At 43.0% G+C, this 14,256-nt stretch overlaps 1 protein-coding gene and 1 long non-coding RNA gene across 3 annotated transcripts in view; one reads left to right on the plus strand and one right to left on the minus strand.

Moving 5' to 3' along the window:
- The window catches only part of ZFHX3 (zinc finger homeobox 3), a 692,957-nt gene that overhangs the window by 317,806 nt on the left and 360,895 nt on the right, over positions 1-14,256 (plus strand). The gene's annotated exons all lie outside the window — the stretch shown is intronic.
- On the minus strand, positions 9,505-12,194 carry LOC146046244 (uncharacterized). Its single transcript, XR_014465805.1, has 3 exons — positions 12,087-12,194; positions 10,811-10,884; positions 9,505-9,579 (listed from the first exon to the last, which is right to left on the minus strand). It is a non-coding gene; the product is annotated as an uncharacterized LOC146046244 (long non-coding RNA).

Here is a 14,256-nt window from a genome sequence, read left to right on the forward strand (position 1 = left end):
CATTGAAAAATATTATGTGCTGCACATAATATTTATCGAAGTACATGAGCGATCGCATGTGGGTAAAAATGCAATCAGCCGCGGGTTCGGGGAGCGGGGTAACGGAGCATGAGTGGCGGCGGGTGGCAGTGGAGCGGGGACCTGATCGGTGGCTGCTGGCGGCAGTACAGCAGGGACCGGAGCGCTGGTGGGGACTGGAGTGGTGGAGCACAGTGCTGTGCAGGAGCGCTGGCAGCGGCAGGGCTCAGCAGTGGAGGAAGAATTTGAAAAAAAAAATGTTATAACACTGGGCAGCCCTCTGATGCCGCTGATTGGCTGAGAGAGCTCTCTTAGCCAATCAGAGGGCCACCCAGTGGTTTAATTTTTTTTTCAAATTCTACATTGCGCAGCATGGGCCTAATTAGAATCTAGTAGAAATAGACTGTGCTGCATTGATGCCACACATTGGTATCTCATTGGTTCCCTTGGGCTGTGCCCCCCACCACCACCACCGTCCACACTGCTAGGTGGGGGCAGGACGACAAACATGACTGCGCATGCGCTAAAAATCGGTCCCCCATGCGGACGTGCGGGGGGACCGATTAAATCAGAATAACCCCCATGTGTACACAGCAAACTCTGGTTTTCAGCTATGTAATATAATATACTGTAATATTTGCTTTTATAATTAGTGTTGATTTGACATATTTGTAGCAAGATCTATACTGTCCAGTAGTGTTATTTTATGATAAGAACTGTGCGAGAGTTACACATTGTGTACGTGTAGTAGTACTGTACTGGATGCTGCTTAATATTTAACAATCACTGCTAACAACAGAGATCTCTATAATCACAACAAGTATTAAGGGAAGAATCGGCTGGAGAGGGATAGAGATCCATCATCAGAGAGTGGGCGCCAGGGAGAGATTTGAGCAATACCAGGGAACATAAAAGGAGGCGCTGGAAGTAGCCGGTAGGAACGAGGAGCCGAGGAGTTCGGAGGCACAGCTGGCTGTGAATTCCCTGAGAGCTCTTTTGCTTACACATGCTTTTGGGGTCAGACTCTGTGCAGCTTTACTTTGCTTTATTTAGTCCAATATCCAGCTTTCCAAGATATATATCTGTCTGTGACCATGTTTATGTTACTATAATTTATGACCAATATTTTTGTATTTTAGCCTGTGCAATGCAAGTGCTGGACTCCCACGCTTTAATACGCGAGCCCTCTCTGGGTGCATCTTAGGGGTAAAAGCATAAGTAATAATAACAAACCTGCTTTCTCTGATTTTAGGGGGCGTATTCATTCAGATGCAAGATTATGTGGCACAAATCTACACGCCTATCGCTCCGATTCCCCTGCATCCAGCTGAAAGGAAATGTGCGCGGTCATTTTTTCTGTTAAAAGCCATGATAAATATTGAAACAAAATGGGAAAACCAGTTTACAGTATACCCCCAAAAAATGCTGATAAACATAGGATAATATTATGGATAATGTCATACCTCCCAACTGTCCCTCTTTTTGTAGGATCATCCGTGTTCCGTGGGGGGGCAGTTGGGAGTGCCCCCTGCCCGGTGTGGCAGAGCGGGCAATAGACCCTGTCTGCTTGCGCACAGCGTCTATTTAGAGAGGTAGAGGGTCTGGGGGTATGGCCAGCAGGTTGCACAGCGCTCAGGGCTGCCATCACAAATCGTGGTGCCCGGGACTGACCAAATGAGCAGGGCCCCCATAGCAGAGCCGAAGGTCACTATTGGCTCCTCTACCTTCCTGCCAGAGATGCTGACAGAGCCACCAGCAGCACCAGCATTATGAATAAGGCTCCAGATTGGCTGCCCTATGAAAGCCCGGGCTCCTGATTGGCTGCCAATCAGAAAGCTCCTATTGGCTGGCAACTAGTGCCGCTGCTACACTACATTCATAATTTGCTAGTGCTGCTATCAGGGCCGGTGCAAGGCACCGGAGTGCCCCAGGCGAGTCTGGTGGGGGCGCCCCGGTGCCCGGGGGGGTACCTGTGTTATAAAGCTGGCGGCAGGGTCCCTGCAGTGCTGGAGCGGGCAGGGGTGTCGGTGTCCGTGCCGCGGGGGTACCTGCGGCGCTGTTACTGTGTATAAAGCTGGCGGCGGGGTCCCTGCAGTGAATAGAAAATAATTAGCGCTATGCGCACGGCGGCACGGGAAGCGCTTCTGATTTTGAAAACACTTGCCGCACGCTGATTGGCTGAATCTCAGCCAATCAGCGTGCGGCAAGTGTTTTCAAACCCAGAAGCGCTTCCCGCGCCGCCGCATAGCGCTAGTTATTTTCTATTCACTGCCGGGACCCCGCCGCCAGCTTTATACACAGTGATAGTGCCGCAGGTACACCCGCGGCACGGACACCGACACCCCTGCCCGCTCCAGTACTGCAGGGACCCCGCCGCCAGCTTTATGCACAGTGCGCTAACCCTCCATGCTGGGGGTGAGGGGCGAACTGCCGCCCTCCAGGTACCGGCACCCAAATGCCTAGAGGTGCCTAGTGGTGGCGCTGGCCCTGGCTGCTATCCACAGTCCGCATCTCTGGCAGCGCGGTACTAACCGCAATGCTGCCATATAAGCCCCTGGGACTAGAAGGGCCCGGGACTCCAGTACCCCTAGACCCCCCCCTGTTGGCAGCCCTGACAGCGCTGGTCATGCCCTGTAGTGACAGGAAATGGGGGTGTGGCCTGAGGATGCCACATCCCATCTGAACCCACGCCCCCTATGACACAGAACACTCCCTTTTTCGCAAGTGTCTTAATTTCTAAAATAAAACTGTTGGTACAGTATATACCATTATAGCTGAATAACTGGTTAAAAATGATAGAAAGCTATTATTTATACCAAATAAATGTTAGAGACGCATAAAAACGAAAGGCATGTTAGTTGTTTTTAGGCATTTTAAGCCACTTAAAACAGGTGTAAATCCCATCTGCAATGCTAAAAACACCGGTCCCATCCATGCTGCCACCTATTTATCTGTCCTATATCTTATATTCCATTATTCTGCACCTGGGAAAAGATCTCCCCAAATAATGAATAAGTAAATTATTAATACACCAATCAAGCTTATTAAAAACTTGTAATTGTATAATTAATCCTCAGGGGACGTGCCACGGGTTCTGAACCAAGCCCTGACATTTTTACCTTAAAATTCCCATTTTACCCGACTTCACGCCAGCACTGATACTGTGGAAAAAAAAAACATGGTATTATTTATTTACAGTCTCTTATATAGCGCAGCAGATTCCGTTGCGCTTTACAAATGGAAACAACAGTGATCAAACAAACTGGGTAGATGCAAACCGACATAGAGGTAGGAGGGCCCTGCTCTAAATCCGATTGAAATTACCTCAATTTCAAGCGTATTGTGACCAGAATTACCAGTGGCCAGTTGGATTTGCCACTAGGATTAATATGTCTGAAAGTTTAGGCCTGATTCTGGTTCACTTGCAAAAGCAACTTTCTCTCTAATGGAAAAAAACATGCTGCACTGCAGGTGGGGCAGATTTACAGTAACATGTGCAGAAAGAGATATGTGGGTACACACCAGGACGATTTGGCCCAAAATGAGCCAATTTAGATACAATCTTGACGATTGTATGTAAATTGGCCATGTTTTGGGCCATTTTGCTGAGATCCTACCGGCAGCAGGCAGAATGTGAGAAACGACCATTGTAGTGGGTGCGGAATTTAAAAATGTAACCCAGAAACCTATGTAAATGTTCATCCTAAATGTAGAAAGCAGCAATGGATGTGGGTATGCTAACGTAGGTCAGACCAGTACCCATATGATTGTCTCCTGGGGCAGATTGATTAAGTCTAGTGAAGTGATAAAGTGATAACGCACCAGCTAATCAGCTCTTAACTGTTTTGAAACCCAACCTGTAACTTGGCATTTAGGAGCTGATTGGCTGGTGCATTATCACTTTACAATTTATCAATTCGCCAGGCTTAATAAATCTGGATTGTAGGATTACAATTAGGCGCCTACTTAGGTAAATATTTAGTGTACCCGACTCCTACGCCGTGAAACTGTCCCGTTTTCTGTGTAAGGCTCCTGCATTTTAACCCTATCTCTTTACCGGCATTGGAAGTCTCCCAGCGTGAACTTTCACACTGGTTCATTGAGAGCAGATACATTTTTCTCTCCCGTGGCAGCTGAGGTCAGAGCACGACAGGCAGCAGAATGTCATCAGCCTGTTCTGCTATTGGGCGCTCTGTTTGGTTCCTGCTACTATCAGCCAATGTGAAAGGCTCATAGCCGATTGGGTAGCAGAACCTACAGCTTTTACAGTACACTACAACTAAGTACTACCAGCTAACGCCATACCCCTCCCATGGTCTGCAAAACTACTTTCACATCATTATTATTATTATTATTTGTTACTGGTTAATAAAAGACCATAATAATGACGGCTTCTGCAATGTACTTTCACTTTGAGCTGTGACAGTTTAATTCCCACAAACTCTGCCCGCCACCCCCAGTCCCTTTCTGCTCCCACCTCCAATCTGTCTCCATAGCTCCCCCTCTCCATACACAGTAAGTTTAAAACAGATCAGTGTCCCTGCATAAATTGCTTTCAGTTTCTGTTATGACATTTTTGTTAGCACACAGGGGATTAATTTGGTCCGTTTAGTGGCCTCTAGTGGTTACTGGTGATACTTCACTTCACAGAGGTGAGGAGTAGTTAGCATACATATACATATATATATATAATGATTACTATTATTATTATTAGTATAAAATGTAAAAACTCTTGGAATGAATAACGTGAATCTCTGCCTCCTCTTGATTTTCGTGCCTGTGCCCATATGTTCCAAGGAGCTATTTCACTACCACTCCACCTTTGTTGGTTAATCCTGCACCCCTAACCACCACTACCGACCCCACTCCTCGTGCCCATAAACCCACCTTCAGCATGACACATTCAATTCTATCTTGTTATTAAGATCCTTGTCACTGTTCATTCTAGTGTGATTTGTATACAAAATACCTAGCATTTGTTGTCTTATGTTCACTGTTTATTTGCAGTGATACAAGTAACGTCCCTTTTGCATTTGACCAATTAAAATGCCGCAAATTAGGTTCCAAAAAAAATCATCATAAAGTGGAACATTGCCCTTTTTTTCATAAATACAGTATTCATCTGACTTTTTTTCACCAAGTGGCTTACAACAGTGTACACCAGTACTGTTCTGCTGTTCTCCGTCGTCTGGCTAAGTGCATCTGGGTGAGAAAATAATACAGAACAGAAAATTTGCTGAAAATGACCAACATATATAATTGAACACAGCTGAATTAGTGGTTCACCATAAAGCGGGGCCCTCCTGTAATGAATTATGGAAGACATTTTTTTTTCAATATTGCAATCTGGCCTTCTTCTGATATTGTCCTGAGTGCTGATCAGTAGATCACGCTACATTTTTACTGGTCCTGCTTTTAGTACACATACAGTATACCTTTGTCTTCTATGGGTGATCAATGTACCAATGCAAATAGAGATATGTGTGTTCTTAATATCACAATGTGCATCATTAATAAGCAAATTGTCCTATAATCAGCTGAACACTTGGAATCTAATTACAACTAACTTTTTTAAATTCTATAAAAAAAAATTAAATTAATTTTAAAATTAAATTTTAAATTCTATAAAAAAAATGTAAAAAGTAAATGTTAAAACATAACTTTAAAACATGTTATTGTAATAATTTATATTACATATTTTTGGGGGAACAATGTGACCTCTGCTTTAAGTATATATTATATAATATATAATATTAATATGTATATTTTGTTTATAATTTTTTAAAATATTTTTTTCATGTTGTTTGTTGTCTTAGATTGTTTATACTGTAACTCTTTGTGCGTTGCTGAATTATTTTTGCATTTGTATTTGTGATCCATTAACTGCTAGAAATCCTTCTTATCCTAAGTGACACCAACTCTACTTTGCTCTCGATGATGATGATGATGAGGAGGAGGAGGAGTTAGATTGGTGACTGGCATTGAATTACAAAATTTTTGTCCACCTTCGGGACAATATGAAAAACAAAATCTGCACAGTCCTTTTATGTGCTTATTATAAGGAAAAATTCCAATAAACATTTACGTGATTGCTGTAGGATTTTTTGTTGGCTTCTCAATCATTTCAGACAACTTTTGCACTGTTAGATCAGTTGACATCGATTAAAAAAGGCCCAAATATTTTTGTCCTTTTTTTATTATTATCTTTACTTTTGCCTATTTTCTACCTACTGTTCATTCATTATTTTAATTATACAACATACTGTGGATTAAACAGATCCCAAAACATGCAATTTGTACATCTGCTTTCCATTTACGGATCTACGTCACCAAACAGTTGTTCCGATACCTTATTTAAATGTCTTCCTATAGATTTTAATATTTGGGAGTTAGCACCCAGGTCTCCCGAATACTGTATATTTGCAATCCTTACTTTTCACAACCTCTTTCTAATTAAAAGGAGGGCACTCATGCACATGAGGTCTCATTGGCTCTGTCACTCGTTAATCATGTGACCTTCTCAGCCTTGGGTAATGACCTTGAAAGAATATATCAACCATGATGTCGGTGTGCTAGAAATTCAATTGTTTCTCTGAGTGCTTCTGGTCATTGCTGACAATTTCTATGGCACAGCTGGCCTCAACCGGCCAAGGCCTGCGTCTGTTAATCACTTTTCTATCCAGAAATGATGGTAAGTCTGAGGAAGAGGGGGTAGGAAGGGAAAGAACATATGAAGATATTTCAAGAGAGATGAACTTGAGTTATTAAAATCATAGTTACAATCGTGTGTCTGGCTGTCAAACAATGAATTTATGGATACAATACCGCTTAGTTGATCTCATTCTTCTATCGTTAAGTCATGGGATCACGGCCTATGGCTTTTCCAAAAACCCTCTGAATGTATCTTTTCTGGAAAATTCTTTCAAACTGCAGCTGGATTTATACCTTGAGGCAATAAGAAGCACATGTCCCAATTTTGTTTTATTTTTTGGAGCGTCTTTTTAAATAATTGGATCATTAACTTGAGGTATTATTACAGAAGAACAGCAGTCAGCCACATTATAAACAAACTTATATATCCCTGATAGGCAGGCGGATTTATCCGTATCTATATTTATTTCTGCCAAGAGAAATGGGTAGAATAAGTCACTGATGTGCCTCTGACACTATGTTTATTCCAGGTCTCCTTTGTCCTTTGGTAGATGGCAATTTCTCTTTTTTATTTTTTATTTTATTTTTGTTTTTTTATTTGATGTACTTTTTTTGTTTTTGGCAAATTGAAAATGTTACTGAGCGTAAGTCATTGTGCCATGTTTTTTAAATGTCTAGTAATTAGAATGTGGTTGCTCCAGTAGTTTAGACCATAATGGGGCCCTGTAAATAGACAATTTGGGTTATTATCCACCTGATTGCGGTGGAGAGTGGATAAACTGTAACTTTTTTTTTAAAGAGCATTACAGCAAGATTAGAGTGTTACCAGCCGGCAATATCTCAGAAACAGACAGACGTCATCTTTCATTACAAACAAAATACAAAAATAAAAATCTTTTTGTCCTGTGAGGATGCAACGGTCCCAGGAGATGCCTATGTATAAAAACGAGAAGAATTTGTAAATGTGTCTGTCTCAAAAGCTCTAGGCGTTTGTGAGAACAATGTCCCCCAGCGCTGTGCTGCAGCCGAGGGGCACGCTATACATATATTTTTATATTTATCAGATTTATTCCTAGTACCTTCAAGCTGAAAAGGTTGGCTTGATTAATATTTTCTGCTGTCCGGTAACCATGGCAATGGGGTCAGCAGTTATAATACTTAATTTAATCTTATGACTGTTCTGTGTGCATCGCCAATGTCCCAAATAATAGGAAGCCTTTTATCTCCCTCTTCCTGTGTCTTTCATTCCGTAGCCTTCAAATATTATCAATTCCAATAGAGGTTTCTGCATAGGGCCAAAAAGGAGTAAACATTTTTTTCCCCCCATTCATTATAGATAATACAAAATAAAAAAAATCTCTGGATTGGAGAATTCTCCAGACCAGATTCTTCCACTATCCAATTCCTTCCCCACCCACTCTCACACATACTTCGGCAGCCCCTCTCCGTCGCCAGCCTGTGCTTGCTGTCCTTCTAAGCCTAGCTGGCTGTTCTGTTCATATAGAGGTGTACTGATCATCTTTCATGTTGCAGAACCCAGGTGAATGCTTATCCGAGGCTTGATGGCCCGTTGTTTGTTCTCCAGGTGGGTTTTATGCTTCCCGTCTTCTTTTCTTCTGGCACGGTTTATTCTCCCAAGATCTTTCTTTTTATCTCTGCCCGTACATCAAGAATTTCTTCTCTTGTAACTATCACTGTGTTTGTACAAGGAGATTTGGGATGGGGAAAAGGGGTTGGACCTGACGATAGGAAATCCCAATCCTACTGAAAGTCTTTCTGATGATTTCCAACAATATGAAAGCGTATTTCGGTGGTGTTTGGTAACATACTATATTACAAGTTTCTTGGCAGGGAATGAGTAGTTTAGAATTCCAGAAATAGGTACGTGCAGTATGTACAGAGATAAAACATCTGCCATGTATCAGTACTGACCATCAACCATCCTCACCATAAGACTGCAAACAGCTGCTCCTCTTACAAGCACCTTAGGTCGCAAGACTCAGGTGTAGTAAGAGGTGTCACACTTGAGACTTGTGTCGCACTCACTTGCACTCCCACCATTATGTCGGATCCTTTTAAAGCCTATTCCACGTCACACATGTCTACTTCTACAAGTCAGTGTTTTCTTTTAATAATTTACAAATTGTTATACAATTAAGAATGTAAGGTCTTACGAGCAGGGCCCTCTTTCTTCATGTGCTTCTCCTCTTACTTAAACCATCGTTGATGGCACTAAATCCTGCATTTTTCTGATACCTATACCAGTGTCGTCTGCTGATGCAGCTATATTTATGTACCTTGTACTTGTCCACTATTGTATTCAAATGTCCTGTCTTTTTTTTACACCTCCTGAAATAACCCGGGTTTTTGCATGGGAGTGCTCAAAAACCCCTGTGGAACTGCTGCCGGGTCTAGAGACCCGTTATTTCAACACGTGAAGCGAGTGTGGTTGAACGCGTATTTAACCCGGCTCGGGTGCAATGTAAAAGTGTAACCCGGGCCAAACCAGGACCCATTCACTGCAATGAACTGATCTCCTCTCCCAGCGCCGGTCTCCGTTGATGTCACCTGTCTGGCACTATGCCGGTTAGGGAGGCTGGTCTAAAAAGGTCACAAGCCATGTTGCATTCGGGTTGGATGCAAAATCCCACGATGGATCTGGCTATTTGGTGTAAAAGTGGTATACAGTAGGTTACTGTTTGTTAATTATTTTATAAACGCTGTAATCGGGCACTGTGGATCCCTTGTGGCGCCATATAAATAAAGGATTGTAAATAATAAATAAGTCCAAGTCAGGAACTTGACTAGGTCCCATTGTTTATTTCATCACAATCCACTGTACATTGCACCATTGTACAGCGAATTATGCATTGAGTCGCTCAGTTTCACCATCATCGGGTATGTGGCAAGCTTAATACTGTAAAATAAAAAATAAAGAAATAAATAAAGATAACTTTAAATAATTGCAATAACAAATAAAAGTAAACATTCTATGGCAAACAAGGACAAGGGGGGAATTCAATTGCCGGTGTTGATACTGTCCGGCCGAATTCGCACAACACTTGCTGTAATTTAGGGCTGGGGCATCTCACACAAAAGTGTTCGCAACCCCATAGGGTAGTGAGCACTTTTGTGCGAATCAGGGTGCAAACTGGTAACAGCAACTGCAATTCGCATTCTTCACCGGCAATTGAATTCCCAACAAAGTTGTAGGTTTGTTGCCAATTCCCACTTAAATCATTTATTAAATAGGCCTCTAAAAAGTAGAGCAATTAGCACTAACCAAAGCAATCAACAGCTCTCACTTGTAAAACTGCGCAATAACAATGGCATCTGTAATCTGATTGGCTGTTATTATTTACAGCAGTTAGTGCTCAGAGGAATAAGTATGCCCTACTAAAAATCTGCTGGCATTCTACAATACTCATCTAAGGTGAATATTTAGGCCGCTCATGCCAGTATTTCTATTTTACTGTTTTGGAACAGCCCCTTAGAGCTTTGGAGATTTGGCTGTGGCTGGGGGTTACTGATAGAAGGTGATCTATAATAGCAGCTAGATCCGCACAACCAAAAAGAAAAGGTCAGTCTTTTTTTGTCCCCCTCTATTACTATTCGTAACAAAGACCTCGCTCCATTATTCTTCCTAATTTGCCGGGCTCCTAATAAAAGCTGCACCTCCCAATTACTATGGCTGCCAACAGCTACAGTAATTTGGTTACCCTTAGTTCCCTAAAAAATAAAAAACAGTGTTTTTTTTCTATGGGTCATTTACATACTATACATCCTAAGAATGGCAAACAGCTGCCTGCAACTCTCTCCTCAATAATTACAGTTCATTAGCCTTCCCTATTATTCTATTTCACCTCCCACACTCCGGACCATGGGCGCAGCAGCTGATAGTGAAACAGGGAGTAATGGGGGGGGGGGGGGTTGCGGGGGGGGAGGTTGCTTTTTGTTGTACTAGTGAGAAAAGAACAGCATCAGGATTGTGCACCTTTCACATCTGTTCTCATGAAACTCCGTATTGTGCCATTATTACATCATTACTTTAGTGCCCTGGCGAGTGGCCACATACAAAGAAATATCCTGCTTTCCAGTGCAGCGCCCTTTGGAGCAGGGTGTACAGGAGCCCCTACAATACCTTCATATTCCATATTGCTCCTGGCTCAGTCAAAATTGCAGCACAGATAGGACTTGGTTTCTTGACGCTACGACCTGTAAGAAATAATCATCTTTTATTTACTCTTGAGTGTTCTGTTTAGAAGACTAGGTTGGACGTGCTGCTTACTTGAATTACAGCTGGATTTGTAAGTTTCTCTCTAAAAAGAATAATTGGTCAGGACTGGACATAGAAATAGGAGGGCCTATAGATATACAGTAGGATACAAACTCAGGCTCCCAACACTGTGATTGCATATTGTACCTCCCAATAGTTGCCTATTTCGCGGCACAGTCTTTATTTTCAGACTCAAAGGGCGGTATTCAATGCTGCCATTACCGACAGCATTGAAGTCACTCAGATCCAACTTCTTTTTTAAAGTCGGATCTGTTTTGTCAGAAACAGCCACAGATTGTTGAATTCACTGCCGTTTTTTGACTATCCGCGGCTGTTTTTGCCGATCCGCAGACATCCAACACTCAACGGCTGGAACATTGAATTTAGACTGTCGAGTTACTGTTGGATGAACAGAAGACGCTCAGTATTCCGACTGTCAGAATGTTCAGACAGTCGGAATCCCATATTGAATATGAGGGGGGGTATTCAATTGTTATATTGTGCACGATCTCCCATCTAATGTCCTGGGAGATAATGCAGCGATATTTAATTGGTCTATTTTTATGCGCATATTTCGTTTATTATAGTCAGTTTTAACCACACATACAGTATGTGCATTTCATCTCACCGCCCCCCGGGGATAGCTAAAATGCTGGTGAAAAACAATTGAATACCGCCCAAAGGATCAGATCGTTAAGCAATCATCTGCGTGGCTCGGGCAATTGGGGTGGGGATTACTTGGTTCCTATTTTTCTTTGTAAATGTTAGGGAGTAATAAATAATGTCATTAAATTTAATCCAGGACTATAATAAACATAAATCTAAAGAAAGCAGTGAGCTAAGATGCTTTGTAATATGATTTACCAAAAAATGGGTTTATTTACTAAGGGGGCAATTCAGATTCGCTCGCTGAGGGACGAATTTGCTCCCCTGGCCGATGTTTGGGGTTTGCGCATAAGTGCATGTGCAAACCCCTGGAACGAATGCCTTTGGCAAGTGACTAGTGGACGGGTATGGGCAGAGGCGGACTGGGCCTGGGGGCAGGGTGCCATGTGCCCCCAGGGCCGGTGCAGTTACGCAGCACTGGGGCCACCTTAGTAGTACTGTGTAAGACGGAGTGTGTGGGATTAGATTCACTTACAACCACCAGCCTGCACGGAGGAAGTTGGAGGCTGGCTAGAGCAGGAAAAACAGTGGCACATGGGATTTGTAGTTTAACTGTTACTGCTCAGACTCTGAGCAGTCAAAGAATAACTACAAACCCCATGATGCCAATGTTCCTGTTAAAGATGGCCACCGCGGAGCTAGACAGCACATGGGCTGCCCTGCCTGTCACAAGAGCTGGATGAAGGTTAGCTGCCACGCCCCCTCCCCACTCCCAATGCTCTGCCAGCTGTGGTGGAGGGAGATCTAGCAGGTGGGCGGAGCTACACGGGAGCCTGCGCAACAGGTGAGGACTGAGGAGGCAGCTGCAATAAAGACCCTGGGCCCACCCAGTAATAGTGTGGTGACTGAGGTACAATATATATTATATACATGTGTACTGTGTGTGTGTGTCTGCCTGTACATAGATAAGTGTGTGACTATGGAGGTTATTCTGATCGTAGCGGCCAAACTTGCGTACGTTCGCTATTAACGTACGCTATCCGTACGCGGCTGTTGGGGTTAAGTCCACCCACAACTCAGCCGCATTCGTACGGCCAGAAACAACGGCAAAGGGGAGTGGCGTACAATTGAGCGTACGCCAACGTACACGGACGGGCCAGCCCTTACACTCCGACAACTGGCGTACAATTGAGCGTACACCACCGTTTACGGACGTCTCTCGGCCGTCTTCCCACCGACTTCTTGCGGCTATCTGAGCGTACGCCAGCTTGCACGGACGGGTCCCTATTGTTTTCAATAGAAAAGTCAGCTTATGTCACCGCTCGTGAGAGTGAGCGTACGTCCGTGTACGCTGACATACCCTTCACATATATGGACCTGCAAATCTTGCCTTTCAACTATAATTATGAAAATTAATTAATTGATTGAATTAATTAATGTGCAAAATAGTGGCCATGGGCTTAAAACATTGCTGAAACATCCTTTGTAGGTGTTAGATGTGGTTTATGTTATTGTATCATAAATACAAAACCTATGTTTGTATTAGAGTGAACACGTTGACACATGTCGACTTGTGTAGATTGAGTGTGCTACTGTGTAAAGTCTATGAAAGCACGTAGTGAATGTGTCTAACTGTTTAACAAATACCTACCTTAGCATATATAAGCAGGTCTTACAAAGATTCTTACCTTAAATTAAACAAACCTTTAAATGTAGAGAAGTATAGAAAGATAATCTTCCAATGTGTTTGAGTGCTGTGTGTGGCTTGCAGGTAGTGAAATCATGGTTTGGACTTAATAGACTGCAGCATTGGTTATTACATTCAGGTGTATGTGTTTGGTAGTAATCAGCGTAAATTAGCAAACCCAGGCGCACGCTGGCATGCGGTATCTGTAGGGGTGGTTTGAGATGGCGGTTGGCGGCCGCCTGTTTTGTGTCCGAAATGAACGGTGCTTTAGTCGATCGTGCGGTAGTAGCACCGCTCATTTTTGGTGCACACCCCCGTGTACGCCCATATTTACGCCCATTTTCCCTCATTATTTCGGCCGCTCCCCTCATCACGCCCCTATGCCGCCCCCAATGCCCGTACACTCGCGTACAGGTTTTTTCGCACGTAGAGACCCGTCCGTAAGCGTTGTGAAGTGTTCGCGCCTGCGCATTAGCGAATGTACGCATGCGCAGATCATAAAAAAACCCGGGACGTATGCGTACGGCCCGGCCGCACCAACCAGAATAAGGCCCCATATGTGTATGTGTGTAACTGTACATATGTATGTTTATATATGTTGTACTATATTTGTATGTGTGTAACTGTACATATGTATGTTTATATATGTGTAATGGAATAACTATAGTAGGTGCTATGGGTCCCTCCCCTGCACTCATTTATAGGTAGAATGTTTTTTTTGTGTGTGTGTGTGTGTAAATATTATTATTTTACTTATATATGTGTATATATGTGTATATATGATCATTTCTGTATTTTGTGTATTGTACCTCTGAATGTGAGATTGGTAGATTGTCTTTATTTGTGGGTCTAGGTTGGACATAGTGGCTATATTGGTTGCAGTGGTGGCATGTTCTGCGCATGTGTCCCTAAGATTTCTGTGTGGAGTCGTAGTGCAGACTCAGGTGTGATGAGGTGTTGGGGCTATTTGGGCAGTTGCAGGGATTTGGCTGGTCAGACACAGATAAAATTTTGCTAT

The sequence above is a fragment of the Crinia signifera genome, chromosome 11 (assembly GCF_055691185.1).
Source record: "Crinia signifera chromosome 11, ASM5569118v1, whole genome shotgun sequence".
Taxonomy (NCBI): Eukaryota; Metazoa; Chordata; class Amphibia; order Anura; family Myobatrachidae; genus Crinia; species Crinia signifera.